Genomic DNA, 23,854 nt, shown 5'->3' with positions numbered 1-23,854 from the left:
CATCACGGCGCATTGGCTTGCAACAACAACAGCGGCCCTCTACGAGATGTTTACAAGGAAGTGTGCGACTAATGGACTGGTCAAACTCCGCTTATATTTGCCAGCGTATACTGAGAATGTCGCCTGCATAGGTGGCAAAACTTTCATGTCATTTTGTTAATAATTGTTGTGTTAAGTCAAAGTAAACATTTTACAATCAAGCTACACATCCCGAGCTGGTAGATGTGGGGGTAGCATGCCATGTGTAGATGCACTGTACTGTGTGAACTTGCTGATGACGGAAGCATACTTGCTGCTTCATGCCAAATAAACAGTGAAGTACACTACTACATGCTTCTTTAAATGCCACTTCGGCAGATGTATTCAGGAACATATTTGTCAAAAGTGTTGCAAGCCTGCTTATGAAACTGTGTGCACGGCCCATGGACAGCTCCACTTCGCTCCTTTCTGTACGTCTGAAAAGGAAGTGAAAGAAAACACCTAGAGCAACAGCAATGTTCAGAATTTATACCGATTTAAACATTGCCATGGTGCATGTGCACATGGCCTCCTTTAGCATCACTGTTTCAGTAATCAAAAAAGCAGAAACGATATTTTGCAGATATTTCTGGACTCGTTCTGATCATATGAAGGACAAGCACCATGATTTCACGAAGAGTTATTGCTATAGTACACAAGAATTCAGGGTTAAACACACTACGTTCTAACTGCAAGAGTATTTATGTACGTGCATTACCAATTCAATTACTGTCATGATGTTGAAGCAAAAGTCTTAACAGTTACAATTTTTGTACTTAATGCTGCCGAGAAGGCCGAGAGTTATGTGGGTGAAGAAATGAAGAATTGCGCATGTATAAAATGGAATCGGCTCGCACAAGACGAGGCAAATTGTAGACCACTGCGAAGGGCTACTGCTGCAGTGCACATATAATAAGGCTGAAGATGACAAAGATTAAAGCGTAAACGTAAAGGATGAGTATTAAATTGAGAAGCAAGGCTTGCTGTCAATAGCTCTTGAATTCTATCAGAACACAACATGACAGTTGTATATCCTGTACATCTTAACGCGACAAAAGTTGAGCTGAAGATGGCGGCTTGAATGAATGTCAAACCATTGAACAAAGCGTGTTGTTGGAGCCAATGTTTCAACAAATTGATGCGTCTAAGTTGTTGCAGCAACTTTGATGCAATTCGTTGCCCCTCTAAAGACCAGTCCTCTTGTTGAATCACTAGCTCCAACAACATTCGTTGTTCAACAATTATTTCATGAGCTGTACATCTCGTTACATTCATTACAAACCTCTACTGTACCAAATGCTACTATGGCAATGATAGTGGGTGCAATACTTAAGCTGCAGTGTCATAAGCAGGTGACCGGCTATTCAGCTCTTTAAATATACCAGATCCATAAAGACTGCAAACCATGAGGCAAGCACAACACAAAGAACAAGCGTAAGGAAATTGAAAGAGGTTAACTTTAATAAACGAGGTATGGAATTAGTCATCCCCATTTTAGGTATACAAGGTGGTTTTTAACGAACTCATTTGCTGTTGAAAAATATCATGCTGCTAAAAAGATCATACCCGTAGTCAAGTGATAATTTCCAGGACGAAATTTCATGATGCTGAGAGCATGCATTAAACTTTATGCACGATAAGCGTTAGGTGCAATGTCAGAGAGGTGGAGATGATTTAATGGATAGCAAATACTAAAAATGAAAAGCTCTGAGTAACTATCACAAGAATAAGGACGAAGTAAGGAGCGAAGCATATGATAAGCTAGTGCAATATCTGAAGCGAGGTAATCTTGCCTTAGAATATGCAGTCATAAAGTGAGATCCAGTAAGTAGGCGTCACATGCACTGGTTGTGAGAGAGATATGGAAATGACGGACCACCTTTTAAATAAATGTAAAAATGTCCACCCATGTGCGTGTTGGGAACTAGCTCTCATGAAGCCCTAGGCTTAGAGAAAGCTTGATAAAGATGAACACATCCACAAGAGAAATCAGTAAAAGACAGATGGAGGATTGGTAGTGGAAAAGCAGCGAGAACATCCAAAAACAAACTTGCAGGGTCTTTATGTACAATGCCGAAAAATAAGCTACCTATTATAAGTTTTTTTAAGGAAAGAAATTTAATTCAGGTAGGAAAGGCATTAAGCCAATTCAAAAATTGAGCTTGGCCACTTGCATGTCAATGCTTCTCTTTAAAGGGAACACACATAGCATCCATCCATCTACAGATGTGAAACTGCGTCATGCAAGATAACTATTACAAAGTTATTGCTTTGAGCAATTAGAGCAAAATATTTCAGGAGAGCACCTAACTGTGCTGGTTAGTGCATGATTACGATGGGAACAAACAGCGCTGGGCACGGGACGGAAAAAAAAGGTAGACGAGGGCGACGGCACCCTCGTCTATTGTTCTTTCTTCGTCCTATGTCCAGTGCTGTTTGTTCCCGTTTTAATGCAGAATATTTCTTTCTTTAATCTGAAGGTGGCAGTGTTTCATGGCTAAAATAGTTTACTAATTTGCATTTCAAGTTCGATTTTTTCAGCCATAAGGAAACACTGCAAAATGCTGAAGTTCTAATGTTAACATAAATCAGGAGAAAGACCAATTCTTTCGTATGGAATACCGAAGGTTAATTTCTAAAGTTCATTGCCTTTGTATTTTGTGCTGTTCCCTTATCATTTTCCTTAAGACGGTTGTATAGATGTTCTTGGTTTATCTTGTGTTTTGTATATGTTGTGCTCCTGTTTTTGCTTAGCAAGATCATTTTATGTGCAACTTATCACTGTAGCCCACTTTGCAATACTGCTTACTGGTGTCAGCAGTATTGGCAAGTAATAAATAAATCAGTAAATAGATATCCACTTTGTCATAAAACTACTATGAAAACAAAATAAACAGAAACGTTGCACCCAAACTGTACCAGATTCGGAAAAAAATAGCTTTTGACCCATATTGCAGCTTAGCTTTTGATATGTAGCATTCCAAACAGAAATGTCGCCAAGACATTATTGTGTGGTATACTTTGCTGGCAATTTATATTCCATTTAAAAAAATATATATACTGCTTGGTTGTAAGCAAGGAAAAATTTACTAAAGTGAATAATCCCTAGCCTGCACAGAGTCTCGTTCCTTGACCTTCGCTGCACAGCACATTGGCACAGGATTCACGCGGGTGCCCCTGTGCTCATATAGTGCAAGTCTAAATGTTGTAGATTTAAGCAATACTTCTGTCTGAAATACCATGCAAGAACAATGATGTGCTGTGCAGTGAAGGCAAAGCTCCAAGAAACTTCCCACAGCCTTGTTATTTTTCATTTGAAAAAATTATTTTTCGCTTGAAGATAATATTACACCTTAAAAACTTTGTCTAAATTATCGCACGAGGAAAGCACACTATGATGTGTAGGCAACATTTTTGCTGGGATTGCTACACAGTGAAAGAGAGCCCGCAATATGGGTTCAAACACTACTTCTTCCAAGTGTCAATTTTGAAGACATTTTTGCTTCTTTTTGCCAGCAGCGTTTTCAACCCTTGGTATATGCAATGAACTCATACTGTGAATATATTTCACATGAAACATTCAGTCTTTTTTACAATATACTTAAAAATGCTGCATTTTGCAATGCTTCCTCACGACTGCAAATAGCATAAATTGAAATGAAAATAAATTCGACTATCATAGTCATGAAATATTGGTGACAATGTTAAAGAAACAAATGCTTTGTAGTAATAGCTCGACGCAATAATCATGCGTCAATTATTTGCCTGACACAGCTTCATTTCTGCGTGCGAAATTTGAAAGGTCTTTGCTGCATCATGCAATTCTTTCTCCGAAAATAACGCTTGAATGACTACTTCCCACACTGAAACATAACAGCACCAGTTTTACAAAATATTGGAAATGGTCAAAAAATGACCTGGCACACTGGCGTGAAATGACCCAAATAGGTACTAAAATAAAACAGTGTGCACTGTCAGACACTATAATGAAGCACTAATCTGCTTGTATTGCTAAATTACTTCAAAACCCTGCTCTGAATAACTGCCCACAAGAAGTTGATTGCGAAAAATTTACTTTAACCTCTGGCCTATTTTTATCTATCTCTAGATAATGACTCCTAACCTTCGGCACACACACAAAGGCACAAAGCATTTCATATGCTTCAATGCCTTCGAACAGTGCGGAAGGTCATATGTTAAGAAATAGCGTAAAATCTGGACTAATTTTAACCAGCTATGTTTTTATAAGATGCAAACATCGAAAAATACACAATAATTTAGTAACTCGCCCCCTCTAAAAGTGTTGCTGTCACAGCTCCAAATTCTATTCACGAGCTATAATGGCTAAAATATTAAAACACAGCTGCATTTCCATCTCAATGGTGGATGCACACAAGTATACAATAATTTGGTAACTCGCCCCCTATAAAAGTGTTGCTGCCACAGCTCCAAATTCCATTCACGACCTATACTGGCTAAAATATTAAAACACAGCTGCATTTCCATATCAATGGTGGATGCACACAAGTCTACACGAACAGGCATGCACTTTAGATTGACTTCACAAGCCAGATATCCGGTAATCCTGCCATTGGAGAACGTTACCAAGTGTATGAGCTGGACTACTACATAAGCTAAAATGGATGCTTGTGTGTTGGTATGACAGAGCCTAAACAAAGCAGTGCAGAAGACTGAGCACACGAGCACAGCACTGTTTGTGTCTTCCTTTTTCTTGTGCTCCGTCTATTGCGTTTTTTTACACTAATGCATTAATTGTGGAAACAACTGGCTGCCGCAATTTGGTCATCTAGGTCGAACTTTTTGGGCCTTGTACCAGACTAAAGAGCTCTGTTGTGAAAGCAACAGGGTGTAACAATATTGCACTACAAATCAGGGAATACAAAGCATCGATAAGAATGTTCAGACAAAATAAAAGGCTTCAGCAAATTGTTTAAGACACGTACTCACAGGTTAATACTCATTCACAGCTTCTACGGCAGCCCCATGATTTCTGTGCGTCCATCTGTGCGTGCCTTCCTTCTGCCTTTGGGCAAGTTCGTGTAGAATGTCTGCCAGGAAAACAAAAACAACAGAAACAAGTCGACTTTTTTTAGCATGCCTCACATAACCCAAATTAACTTTTCTCTCCCCATGAGGTAGCTGCTTAGAAAGCATCCAAACAGCCGCTGCTTTGTCTATGTATAACTCATAACCAATTAGTAGCATCCAACACGACACCTGGTCATTGTCAAAGTATACGAGACAAGAAACTGAGACAAGTATAAGCAAAGAGCAAGCGGCTATATTTCGCCATTATATCGTTTCCTAATCCAGCCCGATGCATTCATCGCTTAAATTTAATTTACACTGCTATGTTGGTGTTCGCCCTAAACTTACTTTCCAAATAACTCACTAGATAACCTATTTCTCTTACGCACTATATGAATACATGTTAAAAAGATGGGGCATGCAAACATGGACACAAGAGAGTCAAGATGCCTAAAACGCTGAGATCACTAACTGGAGGTTCATCACCTAATCTACCTTTACATTGTCGAGAGCGTAAATGCACGCCAAAATTCGATAAATGCAGTTTTGTACAAGCACATGAATGAAGAAACGCGTCCAATAGTCGAGGCCTGGCATATCGATAATGGCAGTGCACAAGAGAGCCAACCGTCGATTAACTAGCATAAAGAAGAAATCAAATGCTTGAGCAGTTATCTCTCACGTAGACTATCGCGCGTGCCAGATTGATAGGTATCGCCTCTTGCCTAGGCATGCACAGATAAGTTTCTGTGTCTACTTTATTTTGTGCCACTGTCCACCTTTCCAGTTGGCGTTAGTGGTGTCTTGGTTTCTCTCTTGTGTCCATGTTTGCATGCCCTGCCTTTTTAACATGAATACCTACCAACCAGCTCAGCTGTCTGTTATACTAAATATGTATACAATCTAGGATTACCACTCTGTCCACTTGCTGATGTAATAATAACAATGGGGTTCTGTAATGTAAACGTCAAATTAAAAGCACAGGAACCTCTAGAATTTACACCTCCACCGAAAATGCAACCACTCCATCAAGGATCGAACCCGCACAGTTCAGATCAGCAGCTGACCATTATAACCACTGTATTGCAGCGGGGGATGTTCACTTGGTAATGTAGGTTAATGTTAAGGATTATGGAAAGAGCTGTAGGTTGAAGAAAGACTTGCAATTAAGCAAGGAGCTGCAGACATTATGCAGTTTAGATATTTCTGTAATCCAAAGGGCTGGTGCTCAGGGCATGTACCTAAGGAACTCCTGTTCAGCGTCTCTTTTCGAACCAAAGCTTAGCAGAATTGATGTTCCTGTCTAGATATGCCCCTGAAAACCACAGTTAAATAGCTGCAAAGTAAACACTAGAAGTCAGAAAAAAATCCATCACTTGTATGATATTAAACACATCAAGATGCAAATACAACAAACACCCTTGACTGTGAAACGCATTGATTGAAAAGATATCAGTTAAACAAAGCAGCATGGCAATGAACTTCCATGTAGCTGCCACAGGGCAAAAAGCAGGTGGCTCTGGTGCCATGAAAAATCTATAATAACACTTGTTGAATATAGCAGGATGATTTGTATGATAAATGTATAAATTACCACTCACAGAAGCTGACATGCTATTTTAAAAATGAGCATTGCAAAAAATAAAGCAAGAAAACCACGTGACATGTGAATTTACCATTCATAATTTAAGGCTAAAGGGCCCCTAAACAACCCCGGAGTCTAAAATTTGTGACAACTGCACGCTTGTACAACATGAACATGTTGTCACATGAATTTTTTGATTAAGTGGTGTAATAATGAAGCCACAGGGGATAGAACAAACATTCCAACTGGTTTCAGTTTCTCGCTCAGCCTGACCATCCTGAAGAGGGGCTTCCTCGGTGTGCCACTGTGCCAGAGCGGTGCGGTGAGGAAGCACAGTCAAAGCACTGGCGAGATAAACCAATTCGCAACACTTGTGACAACAGATACTGCATCATCACAAAGCCAAAATGCCGTTTCGTATTGCAGAGGACTATTCAACAGTCAGCGTTACTTAATGTTGCTCATAAGCAACATTACACCACTTCGCTAGCAAAGAGGACTGGTCAAGCGCTGAAGAGGAGGTGCGGTTATTGTTTTTAGAAGTGGAGTGTCTGACATTCGCACAATGTGATTCCTGCGGCCCTCTGTACGAATTAGCGAGCTTGTTTGGGAGGTGTAAAAAAAAGAAGTAGGAGCCTGCTGACTGGCCCTTTAAGAGAATGTAAACATACACTGGAAGGAAGTACACTTGTAGACATATTACTATAAGCTATAAAAAACAGGCAATTAACATGCTCAATCCATGCAGCATAGGGATGTCTCACACCTTTGCAAGAACTTTACTATGGTGGCTGCATGTTTGTGTAGGCCAGAAGCAGCAGGCACGTGGCTTCCATGAATTTGACCCGTTCGTTGAAGGGAAACTGCTGCTCACATCCTTGTAGCACTGCTTTTTGAAGATGCTTCCTGCGATAACAAAATGACCACAACACAATTATGGTCTGCAAATATCCACAGATGACCTACATTGCTGCCGTTTCTCATTAAATTCAGCTCTAGACTAAACACTGCAATAGCAGCATCCTCCTACATTACAGGGCATCATACTGCTTTCATTGGCCTGGTTTTTAGTTCAATAATTGTTTTCACCCATAACAGAATGTAGCACTAGTAAAGATTCGGTTGGGGAGGGTGCAGTCGTAAAGTGTGTATGCAAAGTAAGAATATGAAAAAAAAACAATGGCATAATTTCACATGAGATATAACAATTATCATAATTCCTGTAATGTCAGACACCAAGAAGTGTTTAATTGAGCAAGTTTTGACTAAACTATCACAAAACAATGCCCTTTATGGAAAGTGGGATTTGCAGAGTGAACTCTGATGATGAAATTGGCTGTCTTTACTGGCTCTGTAGCTGCAAGTGCATTGCTAAAGCCACTTATATGCACTTAACAAGCCTGTGTAATGGTATTGACAAATGGACAGAGAAGACAAACTCATTCGTTCTCACTTAGCTGCCATCACAGCAATACGTTGCTTCGTGTCAGGTTTCCTGGTATGTAGAATGCACGAACTTGGTGGCCGTGCCATACCACAGTAAACATGATCAACATCTGCTCCAACTGCGTAAGTAGCTGGAAAGTGCTAAATTACACAATCAGCTGCACCATGCACACATAATGTAAATTCTAGCAGTGGCAACATTTCGCACCTCATACTAGCCTATGGGCATTGTACTCGTTGATGCTGCCAGCTGCATTCACTGTTTTCATTTCTAGCATGCATAGCACATGCACACAAAGCACCCAATAACTGTGGGAAGCAGAAGAGATTGTCCGAGGTAATCAATAAAATTGATTGACAAGAATTCCACACATCACTCAAGCCTGTTGTTTAGCATAAGTGATGAGAATGTGCAGCCAAATGTACACAGCAAATTCAGTATTGGCCTTGAAGAATTGCAAGATAGGTTGAAGCTTTCCAGAAACAAACTGTATACAGTAAAGTCTGTCCCAGATACTGAAATCATGAAGTTATAAATTTTAAAGTGGGCCGCTGTATTCTTCAGGCACCATGCATTGCATTTATGAAAACGCTAACATCCCTGTACAACAATGCGTGCTGCAAGAAGTCATAAACCTTAATATTTTTGGCACAATGCCATTTCCCAGTACCACGTTTTACAGAAAGGCAACATTTTCCTTTGCAAAACTAAGCCATGTTCCCACGCAAAATGCACTGTCCATGGTGACAAACACATGGAGTACGCTCTTCTATACAGCTTAGCTGGTTTACTGGAACTAAAGGCTACGGTAACGCTGTCTTAATTGAACTGGCTAGCAAGAGCCTTCTCGCTGCTGTTTATGTGAAGTAATTTCACCTTGGTGGAACGTCACAAGAGTAAGTGGCACATAATAATGAGTGCGAGAACACAGTAACAGGTTGTGCAACGGCTACCAGGTATGCCCATTCGTGGAAACTGTGGGCTCTTCCCCCAAATGAACCAGTTGGAAATAACCCTTTTGCATGAATAAACTTAAGTTGGTTGCTGGCATACATAACATTGTTACTCTGCATTTCCATCTCATTTATCTAGCGCTCATTGTTTCCCTTCGACATGACTAGCTCAAAACAAGATTTTTCTTCATTAAATGGAACTTTGTACATTACCTTTACGTTGGCTACAGATGCTTATTTCTTCTGCCTGAATAAGCACCTCCTATAGCATACTTGCCTCAGCCACCTTCTGGACTGCATGGTCAGCACTCCACTGTTTGTTGTGGCACTGCTGTTTGCTACCTGCAGTACGTTGCAAAAAACTTCAGCATTCAAAAAGAAAGGTTAAGAAAAGCCGAACCAGGTGTGCCAGCAGCACCTTGCCCTTTGAGGAGGGAGGAAGAGCTCTGATAAATGGCTAATTCAAGACAAGCGTTGTTCTTCACAAGCTATTATTATGCGATGAGAGGTGGGACTTCAATACACGGACGCACATATAGTGCTAAAAGCAATTGAAAATTCAGCTGAAAGTACGGCTTGTCAAATTAGGTCAACGTGCATAAAGGATAAAAATGGGGCAAACCAACTGAACAAAATACAATGTCATGCTGCAGAAATTGCATTTTTAGCAAATCTGTTATCTATTGCTTGAAAGATGATAAGCAATGTCCAAGAATGCTAACCTAAACGCTTTTGAGGGTCACGTTACTTAATGACAAATAAAATGCACGCCTAAAGAAAACATCCCTAAATACACTTTATTTCTCCCACTGTACCGATTCACGATTCACACGGTGGCTGATGATTATTCCTTCAGAGCTCGTGCGAACGAAATGGATGTTGAAGCTTTGGTTTCACGGCGTTACTCCAAGTAATTTGTCAAGAGACATGCATAAAACGCATGACAATGGTGAGCCTGACAAAAATCTTGTCTCCTTTCAGCAAATATTAGCGTAGAGCAGTGTGTGCAAGCGAGCTAATTACCAAAACTTTATAACACTACCGACTACGTTCTTGACAAATGTCATGCGCGCGCACAATCCTCACAACTACAACCGCATACACTACCAACACGTTATGCGATTTTCTTCGGCGACAAGGCGTACTACAATAACAATAACTCACAATGTACGAAGCGTAACGTTCACTTACCTCTGGCAATAAAAAATACGCTGGCAGCGTACACTGCTGGATGAAGCGAGGAATCGCCGAGCTACCGGCCGTCCCCGAGCGTCAAGGCATTTTCCAGGGCCACAGAACGCGTCGTCGACAAAGGATTGCGGCGCTGCTACTCACTGACGTGCGGAAACATTTGAAGAAGGTGTTCTTCAAAACTATGAATCGCGTCCGTCGGTCACACCGAACAAAGCAGTCGCAGAGATTGAAGTCGCACGGTCGGCATCTGGTGACTACTTGCCTGGTACCGCGTATAGTTGCGCTTACGTCAGTAACCACGAAATACAATACACAATACACACAATGCGAGGCAGCGCGTTAAAAGTCGACCGCACAAACAGAACTCGGCACGACGATCACACGAACGCAGAACTATACGGGCTAGGAAGGTCTCCTTAGTGTCGTGAGCGCGCCTGCCAGGTGGAAAGATTGCGCGATCCAGCGTGCAGACGGCGCTGCCGCTCGCTGGCGTGCTTCCGCGCGTGTGAGCCTGCGCTCTGTGGAGTTTCCCGTTGAAACCAAGCTTTGTAGTTGCGGTATAAGCTCTTTGTGTAGGCCACACATGGCGCTGATAAACTGTAAAACGAAGAAAAGAAAACTCTGGAGACTATGCGGGCAGGTTAGCTTCTTCTGAACGGCACATGCTGGCGTAGAGAACAAACATGTAGGAGATTCGTGGTTTCCGTTCTAGTTGATTAACATTCTTTTTCACGCAGTAATGTTTGAGTACAATGATTGAAATATTCATTTACAATTATAGCGGTTACATCAAGAACAAAAATAAAATGAACAGTGAATGAGACGCAAAGACAGATATTTTCGCGCAGAATGTGAGTAAACAGTGAAAGGAAAAGATAGGTGCATATAAAAAAGAAAAATAATTAATTAAAAGTAAGAATAAGCGAACAGTCAAATGAAATTTATGTACACATGAGGGACCTCCCTTGATGTTTCACGCCCGCTCTTGCAGGCATACTGGATCCGTAGAAGCTCTGAATGAGAATCGATGCCTTTTCATTGCACGAGAAATTCTTTTGCATAACGTCATGGAACAGGTTGTCTTTGTCTTTTTAGGCATGTTGCGTTGGAGAGGCTAGAAAGATTTGCAGTCGCACGCGAGCATGCACGAACCTCTCAAGAGGCAGCTCGGGATGAAATTACAACAACCACGAAAATTCCAGGGTCGGATCTAAAAGGAACAGGGTACCGGTGCCCTTACCCCCTCCCCCCTTTAATTTTCGACGACCGTAGCGGCGGCCGCTACGGGTCGCTGCGAGCGCCTGCACCCTAAAGCTTTACTGCACCCTAGAGCATGCCCTAGAGTTACTGTAAATGTTACTTTTATGTGGCGGAGTTGCTCATCTGTTTTCGAAACGCCGCTAGCAATCGTGCACTGCAGAGAAGCTGATGCGCAGGCCGCCGCCGCTGCAGCGAACCGGTTTGTACTCCCGTGCCACAGTCCCGAAAGGAGGCTTACATAAAGGGACGCTTTTCACCAATACGAAGCAGCGCCGCATGTTCCTTGTGTCCTTGTCTATTAGGCACCGTGGAACGCCGCACAGAAGCCTTCGCGGTAGGGATGTCCGAAAAGCAAATTTTAGGTTCGAAGCGAACAGTGATTACGTCGAATAATTTTGAATCGAATAGTTCGAATAGTATGTATCACACATTATATATAAAAAAATTAGCATAAATATTGTCGAGGCCCAACTAACCTGCACAGCGTTTTTTTTTTAATTGGAACGAGGCATGTGCGACTGTCATTCTTTTTGCTGCAAGTAAACGCTACTAAACTAAGTGCTACGCTACTAAACGCTACGTTTAGTAGCGTTTAGTAGCATCAAATAGCAGCAGAATTTCAATTTCAGTAAGATGCAAGTTATAACCGATAAAATACGTCACACTTTAAAAATTACTATACATATAACATATTATAACATATAAGCCCGTATAACAAGCTTTTAAACTTAAAAAATGATCAGGGGCGTAGCCAAGAGGAGGATTGGGGTTTTCAACCCCCCCCTCGAAATTTTTCAATTTTGCTCGCGCATATATTCACGCACACATACAAACACACGCACGAACATACATAAAGTATGGTTGAACACCCCCCCCCCCCCCGAAAAAGATTTCTGGTTACGCCCCTGAAAATGATTAATCTATGTCGGAGTAATATGTTAATTTAACCTTGAAGTGGGGCTTCGCGGCATTGCGCAATTTTGTTGGTTAGGTGCTTTCACGGCATTGCACTTTCAGGCTGCAGTGAAACCACCTTCACAGGTGGGTTACATGCTGTCCAATATACGCCTATTCGTTCATTATGAATACTTTGAAATTTCGGAACCTTAAATTCGTGTCGAAGCGAATTCGAATACTATAATATTCCTTCGAACATTCCTAGTGCTCGAATATTCGCACATGCCTACTTCGCGGCAAACAGACGCAGACAGTCTGCCAGTATGTCAGGACGGCAGAAAAATATTGTCTACCCTCGTTGCTCGCGAGGGTAACATGCACAAAACAACAAATTTAACCACTCTCGGTTGACCTGAAAAAAAGGTTAAAGATTTAAACCGCTCACATAGAGAACAGTGGTAGTTGCACGCTCCCCAGGCCTTCTGTAAACGCATCGTGTCTGAAGAAAAAAAGATCACAGTTTCACCGCAAGCGCGAAGCAATGAATGCGAAGGCAACAAATTGTAATGTTATACGAAGGAAGGCTGGCAGCTAACTCTTTTGGATCCGATCTCGCGTAACTATACAAAACGTTGGTGTAAGAGAATACGGCCGGTCCAGGGAGAGGTGCGCTTTTCGTAGTCTCTTCGCGTTGAGAGCGCGCGTAAAAGAGTATACGAGCCGTTTGCTGATGCCTGCGAGATAGCGAGCGCGCAAGCGATCGTGAACGCGCTTTTAGGATCAAAGTTCGCAGTTGCTGCTCAAGCACCCCCCCCCCCTCGCATCCCTCCATGCTCATTCAAGACGGGCGGGGCGTTTCGTTTCTGCTTGAGCAGCATCGACGGCAGGTCTAACACGCGGGGGGATGTTATCGCATGCGCCCTCCGAGTGACGCAGATAGGCCAGCTCGTTTGATCTCTGCATCAGCCGCTATCGTCGCCGCTGCTCGCGAGCTTTTACTCACGGGTAGAACCTACGATGCGCGGTGGGATGTTATCAATTTGGACTTTATACTGAACATGACGGCGACGACAAAAACCCGTCGAGAGTGCCGATATAATTGCTATCGCAAGAAAAGTAGCCACGTGACGGTCTTTGGTTGGAAAATAACTTAACAGCGCAGTGAACTTTAAGACTTTTCGACTTTAGGACTTTTAGGACTTTCTTTTTCTTTAGGACTCTAGAACACTCTCTCCCTAAATAAAAATAAAGCAATATGTCCGTTGGCAGTTACGAATATGTACTCCCTATTTCCATATAATGAGAGCCATCTGTAAGTTCTACGTAGATCTTGTTCGTGGATATGAAGGAATCTGAAGGACAGTTTTTGCAGTGTATGGCAACACCTTTTGCGCCAACATACGCCAACATTTTTATGGGATAGTTAGAATCTGAGCTGTTGCAATCATGCCCAGTGAAGCCTTCCACCTATCTCCGTTACAAGACGACATGTTTATCATATGGGAACATGGCGTAAGTACGCTAAACGCGTTCATTGACCACTGTAACAAATTTCACTCTAGTATTAAATTCACCATGCACCATTCTTCCAGTGATATTAACTTCCTAAACACGACGGTATCTATTGAAGCAGGAAAATACGACGCTTTACAGAAAACCGACAGACAGCCAGCAATACCTGGATTACACTAGTCATCACCCGCGACACTGCAAACAAGGGATATTTGTAGGACAGGCGAGACGTATAAGAAGGATCTGTTGCGATAACAGTGACTACGTTCACCACTTAAGCAACCTAACGGAAACATTAGTTAAAAGAAATTACCCGCAAGATGCTCTAAACGACGAAGCATGTCAACTAGATAGGAAATCATCACTAGCTCAAAGGGCCCCCGTAACACAGCCCAACCAGCCGCCAGCATTTATAACCAAATACTCAAATGCGCTACCAAACATAAATAATATCCTCCGTAAGTATTACACAATACTGGCAGGCAACGAGTGCCTAAGAAAAGGCCGTGTATCACCGCCATAGGAATTTTAAGGACATGTTAGTGCATGCAAAAATAAACCCTCATTCTACTTCCCACATAACACCTTGTTCTCGTCCAAGATGTAAGAGTTGTAAACACCTTCAAGATGACGTTATAGTTAAAAGTACCGGAAATGATTACGTCCATCATATAAAATTTAGTTTTACCTGCACTAGTTCAAACGTTATCTACATTATCGAATGTTCATATTGTCAAAAACGGTACATTGGCAAAACGGGACAACCTGTTAATGTTAGATTAAACGGGCATCGCGCGGACACGGCGAAGACGTTACCCAAAGCAGTGGCACAGCATTTTAATGTAGCAGGTCACAACTTCGAAGATCTCAAACTTTACATACTTCAGTCAAACTTCCGGTCCCCAAGAGACCGAAAATATACAGAATCATACCTTATTCACAAGTTCAATACACTCCAGCCAACAGGTATTAACGTTTCTAAGGGGGCTCTTGAATATATTCGGTATGGTACATACACAACGAAAACCAATGAGAGTTAAGCCCTTCTTCTGCGAATTTCGAACTTACTATTGTTAAAATGCCACGTAATTTCACTGACAATCATACAGCGAAACGTACACCCTCCCCTCACCGCTTTTTGTTCCTTTTTTGCCACCTTCCTTATGACTCACCCAGTTCGTCACGACGGCCTCTCCCTCCCCCACCCCCCCTCTGGCAGTTGCCCTCCTCTTCTCCCTTGTGGTGGAGAGGGCACGAAGAATATACACACAGTAGCTAAGGAAATCAGTTCCAGCCTTGAAGACAAGTCCATTTGTCGAAACGTCGGCTCGAGCACCCACCCCCTGCTTACGGATGTTTCATCCCGTACTCAAGTGCGATATAAACTTTCGTATAATAGTTGTCATTAACGATGAGCATCCGCCAATACCTCATTATCCGCAACGGCTTGCAGAAAAAACTGAATATGCTTGCGCTGTATAAACTTACGGAACTTCATAAGCACAGAAATTTGGCAAAGCTACATGAACAAGCAGCGAGAGGGACTCTAATGGAGGCGTTATCGAGGCGCTAACTGCCCGGAAGTTCGCACAGCCGGAAGCGGGTAATATGACCCTCCCTTCTTTCGGGCACCCCGCGTTCCTATCCGCAATTTCCGGTACCAGTCGAGAGACCATCGATGCAAAAGTGCGGACCACGTGGAACAGGCTATTCCAATAAACTGCACCGACTTTATTTTCGTGGTTTGTTTCATTTATTACTTATATTTCAATGCATCGAAGGCGTAGGGCCACTTGCTCTGATTACCTATAGGGAGTCTCGGCGTTTTGCAGGTGCAGGAACGTTAGAAAGAAATAAACGGTTTTGCTCTGAGGTTAACCATGAAGGAATATCCAATAGTGAATAGTTCTATGTATATGCGTCTCGTATGGGTTTCCGCAATACATTAGACGAGCCCACGGGCTCGTCATACAAAAATGTATGCAACGTATAATGTATGCATAATGTATGCGTCATAATGTGTGCAACGTCATAAGTATGCATAACGTATGCCAAATCTGGACACGCCATTGGCCAACATCTCGGAATCAATGACTGTAGCGCCAACTGTACGCGTGAAAACAAGCTAAGAAGTGGCCTTTTTATGCTTTGCGTTGTAAAAGGCCGCAAAGAATGCCGCTATTGATGAAGCGAGTAGTGTGTTTACATTTGCGGCTTACATATTGCAGATGATATTGTGGCCACAGAACACTGAGCGTTCTTGCAATAGTTCTTGGCGGGGGCAACTCGCGCAATGACACTACAGCAACTGCGGTGCGTTTTATGTCCCAGACGGTGCGTGAGTGCTTTGCCGCGTGCCTGCGTGCTTTGCTGGAAATGCCGTCGTCGAAAGACGATAGTCCTTCTGCTATTTATGTTTTGCCTTGCCTCAGACAGCGCCTCCTGTATGTTGATAGACCAAATCTGGCTGGCATTGATAAAATAGAGAGGCGCTGCGTGAGATATGGACGCCATTGGCAGTGGCGTCGGGAAACATGAGCTTGTGCAGAACCCAGGGCCACTGCCAGGTGGCAGCACCATATCGTCGGCAGAGGGCTTTTTCGCGCATAGCATCGCATTTTCAGCGCAGCCTAAGAACCACCGGGAGGGACTTTTTCGTGCATAGCGTCGCATTTTCAGCGCAGCCTAAGAAACACTAGCGTCTTTAGAATTACAGTATCTATGTATTTCCTAGTAAATGAATACACCACCTAATACTTACGTATTGATGTTGCGCCTCAGATATGCCTATTGCTTTTTGATCAACAATGTTTACCAGTATGAACGCCGCTACCAGTTCAAGATGGCTGGGCGTTCAACAAGTGCTTAAATTTTGGCCGGGTGGCTGAATCGCGTAACAGACAGACAGACAGACAGACCAAAATTTCTGCGGTGAATTTCTGCGTTGAATGGCAACCTTGGGGAGGCAGAGGTTCGTAGCCTGAGCCGTGAACGCGCGAAGGCGTCGTGCTTGCGGATGGCGTGTGTCTCGCTCCACCAAGGCGCGACATTCGGCCGTCGACGTCGTTGCCTTTGACGGCACCTATTGCAGCAGTTTTATTAGTCGCTGCTGTCGCATTCGAAGCAGTAAGCGGCGGAGAGAAACGCGTGGTTTATGTGGAAGCTGCACTGCTCTGACAACGAGCCGTCACACGCTAACACGACGCGAAAGGTAAAACACGTAACTGCATCTAGGGCGACTCCTCGATGCTAGCGCGGACAGCATTCCTCGCTGGTATCGAGAAGCCTGAACTGCGTCGTCGCCGAATCGCTCCTCCCTGTCGGCGTTCGTTAGCGCCATGACGCAGTACTTCACTTCACCGTGCGAGAGAGAACGTGTGAAAGATATAAGGCGCGTTTACGGATCCTCTTGCATGTGCGTCGGCAGTGTCGTGGCTATAGCGCCGGGCAGATATCGTCGCGGACCGAGAGGTCATGGGTTCGATTTGCGGCGACGGAACTTTTTCTTCTACCTTTTTCTTTGTCATCAGTGACTGTGCATTTACAACGTCACATTCGTGACGGAAATACGTCAGTGATGTCTGGTGGACCCCGGCGTAAAGCAAGTTCTTGTTAAAAAGCAGAGATGGACTAGAACTGCTCCACGAATATTACAGCGGAGATCCAGTACATAGACGGAATCAACAATCGGTTAGCTTCCTTGCGAACGCTGTCCCCAGAAGAAGAAGCGTTTTCTATAAAAAATGTTTCGACGATGCACAATCCCTATCTTGAACAAAGCCGTGCAATGCATTCACGTGACTTGATAAAAAAATAGACAGAGAGTGAACACAATCAATAGACAATGCAATCAGAGAGAAAGCCAGCAGGATCGGCGAATGAATTTGGGGATGGAAGTCGAGAGCGTCATTTGTAGCGCTACTGGGCGCAACGCTGTCGAAATGCGTTTTCCGATGTGAGCCGTGCGTACGTCTCAGTCGGTCATCGCGTATAGGAAACATCGGCATTTCGAAGTGTTCGAGAGGTGTGGATACGTCTATTTCGTTGAGTAATGCAAGAATTCCAAGTTCGTTGTTAAAATATTCGGCATCTCATAGTAACCATCAGCTGAAAAATCGATATAACTGCTCTATTTACATTACCTTAATAATAATATATACCCTAGCAGAACCTACGTTCGTTGTTGTAAATGCGTTTAATGTTTGTTAAATTGTTCGTCCAAGGGAACCCTATAAACTGCTTTCTATGTACACTGTTTGCGAACTTGCAAAACTTGAAAATGAAGAAGAGCAAAATCAAAATATTGGAACGAAACGTACTGCAAGAAATATGTCCGCAACACGGACAGCATTGATACCCACGCACCATTCTGAGAAAATCGAGTATCAGCAAACAACGAATCATCCCCACTCGTCATTTTATAAGCAACAGTACTTGCTCACGAGCGAGTTGGTTGATACGTACTGAAGACGTTGTAGAACAGAGTTACACGCAGGAAGGCCATTGGGAGGTGCCAGACAAACAGAACATTATAAAGAAATAAGCGCATATGGTGCTGCCAGGTGGCAGCACCCATATCTTTGGCAGAGGGCTTCTTTGTGCATAGCGTCGCATTTTCAGCGCAGCCTAGGAAACACTAGGGTCTTAGAATTACGTATCGATGTATTTTCTAGTAAACGAACACACCGCCTATACTCCATATTGATGTTGCGCCTAAGATATGCCTAATATTGCCTTTTGATCGACAATGTTCACAAGTATGAACGCAGCTACCAGTTCAAGATGGCTGGGCGTTCAGCAAGTGCTTAAACATTCGCCGGGTGGCTGAATAGTGTGACAGACAGACCAAAATTTCTGCGTTCAAGTATCCCAAGAAGTACTATCGTCTTTAATAAAGCAACGCCTGTGTGGTGTCCTCTCCTTGTACTAGTATTCTTTTGCGTTCTGGTATGTGCTTTATAAGTGCATCCCCACACTCACAATGAAGGTTTTTGACAGTGTACACTGATATGAGAAGCAAATATTTTTCTCTTATTTTTTGACGAACCAGTAACACAAGGATGAAAGCACATTTATCTTGTCTATTAACGGAATGTCTTATAGCAGAATGACTCTGCAGCTGAGAAGCACAACCTATGCAATCAAGTCCAGAGAAGTATTTTCTTGTAGGTATCTATTATTTGCTTGACTTTGTCTGGTTCAAGGGCGAACAGTGCGGGAACGCGTCGTGTCAATAGCAGGTAGCACGCCACGAGGAGGTCCCATTAGCGTCTAACCAGATAGGTGCACAAAAGACAAGAGTCGCCATCTGGCGTCAGTTGTGCGCACTGTTCCAATGCGCGCAATCCCTCTAGCGCATGGCAGCGACTTACTAGCTCAGCGTAAACCACACTAGGTGTTTTTCAATAGATTCCTTTTGGCTAGCGGAAAGGAGTGATGCCTGCTGGTGCGAAAAGTGCACGAATCGGAACTGCTTCGTTCTCGGCTCGAACAAAATAGCAGCATTTGTCGCGAACCGAAGTATCTACAGCTGTACAATCTGAAAAATCATTTACGAGCCATTTAGTATAAAATAGATTTGGGTCATCACATTACGGATTGCACACGGCTTGTGAGATGTGGATCGTAGCATAAAAGTGCGACAGCAGATTCCCTGGGCACAAAGCGAGGAGGGAGGCCATGATGTTCCAAGTTGCCGCGAGCCCCGCAGGGGGAAAGGAGATCGCGACTCGCAGGGAGAAAAATCGATTATTGGCTGCCCTTTCGTGCGAGCCAGGCATGGACGCCCTTCCAAAAGTCGGCCGCCCAAAGTTTGCCCATGCTACGCGACGAACGGTTTCGCTTTTGTCTCACTGCCCTGTGCCGGTGGACACGCGATTACACAGAACGAGGTGACTATGAATGTGCAAGAGTGAGCTGTAGAACAACGCCAGTGGTGGCAGCCCACGGGAAGAGCTGCTTTGAAGAGATACGCTCAACGTGGGAGCTAATGGATTTTCGTTGGTCGGCACTCCGACTGTTTTCAATGCGAGAAAGCAGGCCGGACTTGTTCTTTCGAAAGTAGCCAGCGACGACTTACCGCGGTGAGGGTGAACACAACAGATTTCTCTGGTCACATGGTTCAATGTTGTCAAGTGAGAGAGAGCGTGAATTTCATTCGCTTCACGATACGGAGACCCTCGTATCGATGTGATGTCGCTCAGGAGACTTGCCGCACGACATGAACAGAAGGACGACGTAGACAGATCAAATGTGTAAGCGATGTCGATGGACTCTGGTGCTATCAATAAGAGGAGAGAGAAAGGTTAAGTGCGGATAACCAGAAGAAAGTTTTTCGCTGTGCTACTTTTTGTCATACAACAAAAAGGCGCCCCCAAAGTTATTCAGCTGTACGATGAATTTACGGAAGTACTTGCAAAAAAAAAAAACATAAGCACATTCAGGACATAATCGTGTTAAACTTCAAATATATATATACATATACTTTATTATTCACATATACTGCCATCTTACATAGCAAGGTCTTGCAGGAGTGAGTACATACATACACTAAAGATACATTATTAAAGGAGTATGTACATCGAAAAAAACATACCTATACATCAGGAAACTTACACAGCTCATCAGTGAACGTAGTTTGGCAATTGCTCAACAAATTCATTATTGGACAACCCGCGCAGGGGGGCCTCCAGACCATTTAAAAAAATGTCAATAGCATAAGAACAAAAACGAAAACCTGAAGCAATCAATCGATAATTTCAAAGAAACAATGACTACTTCTGGTGAGTGGAGAAGAAGAGTGGTAGAAGCGACAGGTGCATCGATAAATGTTTTCCCAAGAGCAATCTTATGCAGCAGGACAAGGCGGTCACAAGTACGTATGGGGACCAAATGTTTTTTCAGTAGCTTGCTAGCATGTAATGTCGGTGACAAAGGGCGATCGTAACCATTACATATCAATCTAATGGCTTTTAGGGGCGAAACTCCTTAGGGTCCAGGCTTGTCCGTTGTAGCCACGCTAGTACTGGAAGCGCTCGCTCTCGCGCCAAAGAGAAGTCTTCTTCCTCTTGTTCTTCGAGCGCCTTGATGATGATCATAGCCACATATAGAACCACATATAAAATTTAAAAAGGGGAAGCAAGCGAGAAACAGAGGAGAAAGAAATAAAAAATAGGAAGAAAAATAGAAATTAAGATAAATAAAGAGAAAAAAACGAAAAGAGAAAAAGAGAGAAGGAAAGAAAGAGAGAAACAAAGAAGGCTGCTCAGCTCCGCACTTCCTTCAGGCTGTTTCAGAGGGACTTGCATAGACGTCGTCTTCTCAAATTTCAGGTTGGATCCCACACAAGAACCTTTGGCTTAATATTTCCCCGATCATAAGGCGGTCATAACGAAAGGAAAACACCGCCCACATCTCGGCCCCATATACGCAGTGTGATTAATAAACAACTTTGTATATACTGTACACACGTGTTGTCACGTCTTTGCATGATCGGTGGGCAATGTACGGCGGGATTCACGATTAATGATCCCCCGGAGCTTCGCCCACTCGTCATCATTGACTTCATTCATATGCTGTGATTTTTAACGCGAAAGTGTTTTATGCTGGGGTCCACCACGGCTCCACTGACATATTTCTGTCACGGATATGACATTGTCAAATATAACGACTAACAAATGGCAAAGAAAAAACTAGAAGAAAAAAATCGCAGCATATCCACTGGGTGAATGATGATGAGTGGGGCGAAGCTCCGGAGAGAATCATCGGAAAACCGTGAAACACTTTCGTGAAATTCGCCCACTACATCATATAAAGAGTGTGAAATACCGTGCATATATTAAACATCAACTTTTATTGTACTGTTGGTTTACGTGGTCCCTTCATTATCACCGCTTGTGATCGGTGAAATGCAGGGAAAGTGTCCGCTCCCGAGCCAAAGAGAAAGCGCGCCAAGAGCGAGCGCCTTGTCGGTCTACATCCGGCGACGAGCGAAAGAGAAAGCGCGCCAAGAGCGAGCGCCTTGTCTGCCTCCATCCGGCGACTCGAGTGAAACAGAAGCGCGCTAAGAGCGAGCGCGATCTTCGCGACGCTGCCGTGCCGCTTCGGCCTCCCGTTCTAGCACTGCGGGGTTTTCCCGGCGTCGCCGAGCAGCCTGACGACCGTGACGCTTCGGCCTCTCGTTCTCGCACGGCCGGATTCTGTCTTCGAGCGCGCTCTGCCGCCGCCTTGCGCGCTCGTCGCTCCGCCGCCTTGTCTTCCATCCGGCGACTCCGAGCGAAGGAGAAAGCGCACCAAGGGCGAGCGCCTTTTCTTATTATAACAGCACCATCTATCATCCTTAATCATCAACGTATACGAAAAACCACTAACACAATCTAGTGATATTATTTCCAAGGACATATACACTCAACGCCATCTATTGAGCAATTCATAAACTAGAGGTAGCAGCCTGACGACACGCTTCGGCGTCTTTCTCACGTACGGACACACAACGCCATCTATTGAGCAATTCATAAACTAGAGGTGGCTACATTCTACTACAGAGGAGGAACGACCCACACCATAAGGAGCTTCGCCCCTAAAAGTTCCGTCACCGGGAGTCGAACTTACGACCCCTCGCTCCGCAGTACGCGGGGGCGAAACGACTAGGCCACAGACGGCACGTTCTTCGCCATGCTGACGGTGAGCTATTTACATACACCATTTGCCGGTGCGGTACTCAGAGATCGGTGGTACATCAGCGTGTTTTTGTTATCACTAGCGAGATGGCGCGAAGGCATCGACGAGCGCGCTTTAAAGCTCGCCGCCCCACGCGTCCGCGATGAGTGCGCGCCTCTACAGGGCGAGTCGGCTCGTGCGCGCACTTATCTCGTGATGGCGGTGATTTGTACGTCTTGTGCTCCCACCGCGCGTTTGCGTTGAGAGCACGAAGGTAACTTCGCTAACTGCAGCGGCCGCTTTCGCAAAAGGAGCGCGCTGCTCGCACAAAAATAAGTTAGAACTGTGACAGTTCTACTGTGTAGGTTCGTTCCATGCGTTCCTTCTGCTTGAGCATCGCGTTGCAAGTTTCGAGCTGCTTGCCGTTCTTCACGTGACATTAAAATTTGTTGCTATAGCATTCGTTCTTTATGCCCAACAAACGCTCAACTACGTCTGTGAAGACTTTCGTGTTATACCGATTCCTATGACAGAGGGATCAGCCATGTTATTTTTTAATAGAATCAAGCATATTTTTATCTTTCGCATGATGTGGTGTCCATACTAAGAACGCGTAATCAAGTTGAGGCCTTGTTAGCTCTCTGTATGCCACTAGTTTAGGTTCTTTAGTTGCGTCTCAGAGGTTTCTCTTAATATTAACCCAGCTTTCTTGGCGCCTTATTGGTTATATAATTAATGTGAGCATGCCATTTTATACCAGGGGAAAGAGTAAGATTAACACAAAGATATTGTCACGTGGTCGTGACGTCGACGAAGGCAGCAGTCAGCACGCCAGAGATGAAACTCTATTTGGCCGAACTTGTGGCCGGGAAACTGAAAGTAAAACTACAGCAATGCACTGACAGCGGCGAACAGAGCGTCGACCGTCGATCAAGTGACAAGCGGTGAAGCGCATCGGCATTTATACATGTGACGTCGAATATTCCAGCGTTATCGCTGGTTGTCGCGCAAGGTCTAGAATAAGCTCGAGTGTTCGCGTCTTGCGCGAAATCTTAACAAAACGATCTACAATAATCGCGAAGCTTTTCGAACAATGATGTGCGGTTTGCGCTGAGCATTGCTGACAGTCTTTACTGGTCAAACCTGAATACATCAAATTAAAAAGTGAAGCGGGCGTGGCATTGCTCCCCTCTGAAAAAGCATCGTCCCGATGCTTGTGACAGAACATAGAAAAACAAGTGCATACACAAATCAATTACAACAAGCAATAAGTACAAGAAA

At 43.8% G+C, this 23,854-nt stretch overlaps 1 long non-coding RNA gene across 1 annotated transcript; it reads right to left on the bottom strand.

The window, feature by feature from the left end:
- Nucleotides 1–334: 334 nt before the first annotated feature.
- On the bottom strand, nt 335–10,497 carry LOC125756852 (uncharacterized). The gene is made up of 5 exons (XR_007414803.1): nt 10,244–10,497; nt 9,266–9,394; nt 7,419–7,558; nt 4,987–5,087; nt 335–455 (listed from the first exon to the last, which is right to left on the bottom strand). It is a non-coding gene; the product is annotated as an uncharacterized LOC125756852 (long non-coding RNA).
- Nucleotides 10,498–23,854: the final 13,357 nt, after the last annotated feature.

The sequence above is a fragment of the Rhipicephalus sanguineus genome, unplaced genomic scaffold, assembly GCF_013339695.2.
Source record: "Rhipicephalus sanguineus isolate Rsan-2018 unplaced genomic scaffold, BIME_Rsan_1.4 Seq972, whole genome shotgun sequence".
NCBI lineage: Eukaryota > Metazoa > Arthropoda > Arachnida > Ixodida > Ixodidae > Rhipicephalus > Rhipicephalus sanguineus.
Note: the sequence above shows the minus strand (reverse complement) of the source record. Positions and strands in the feature narration are given on the sequence as shown.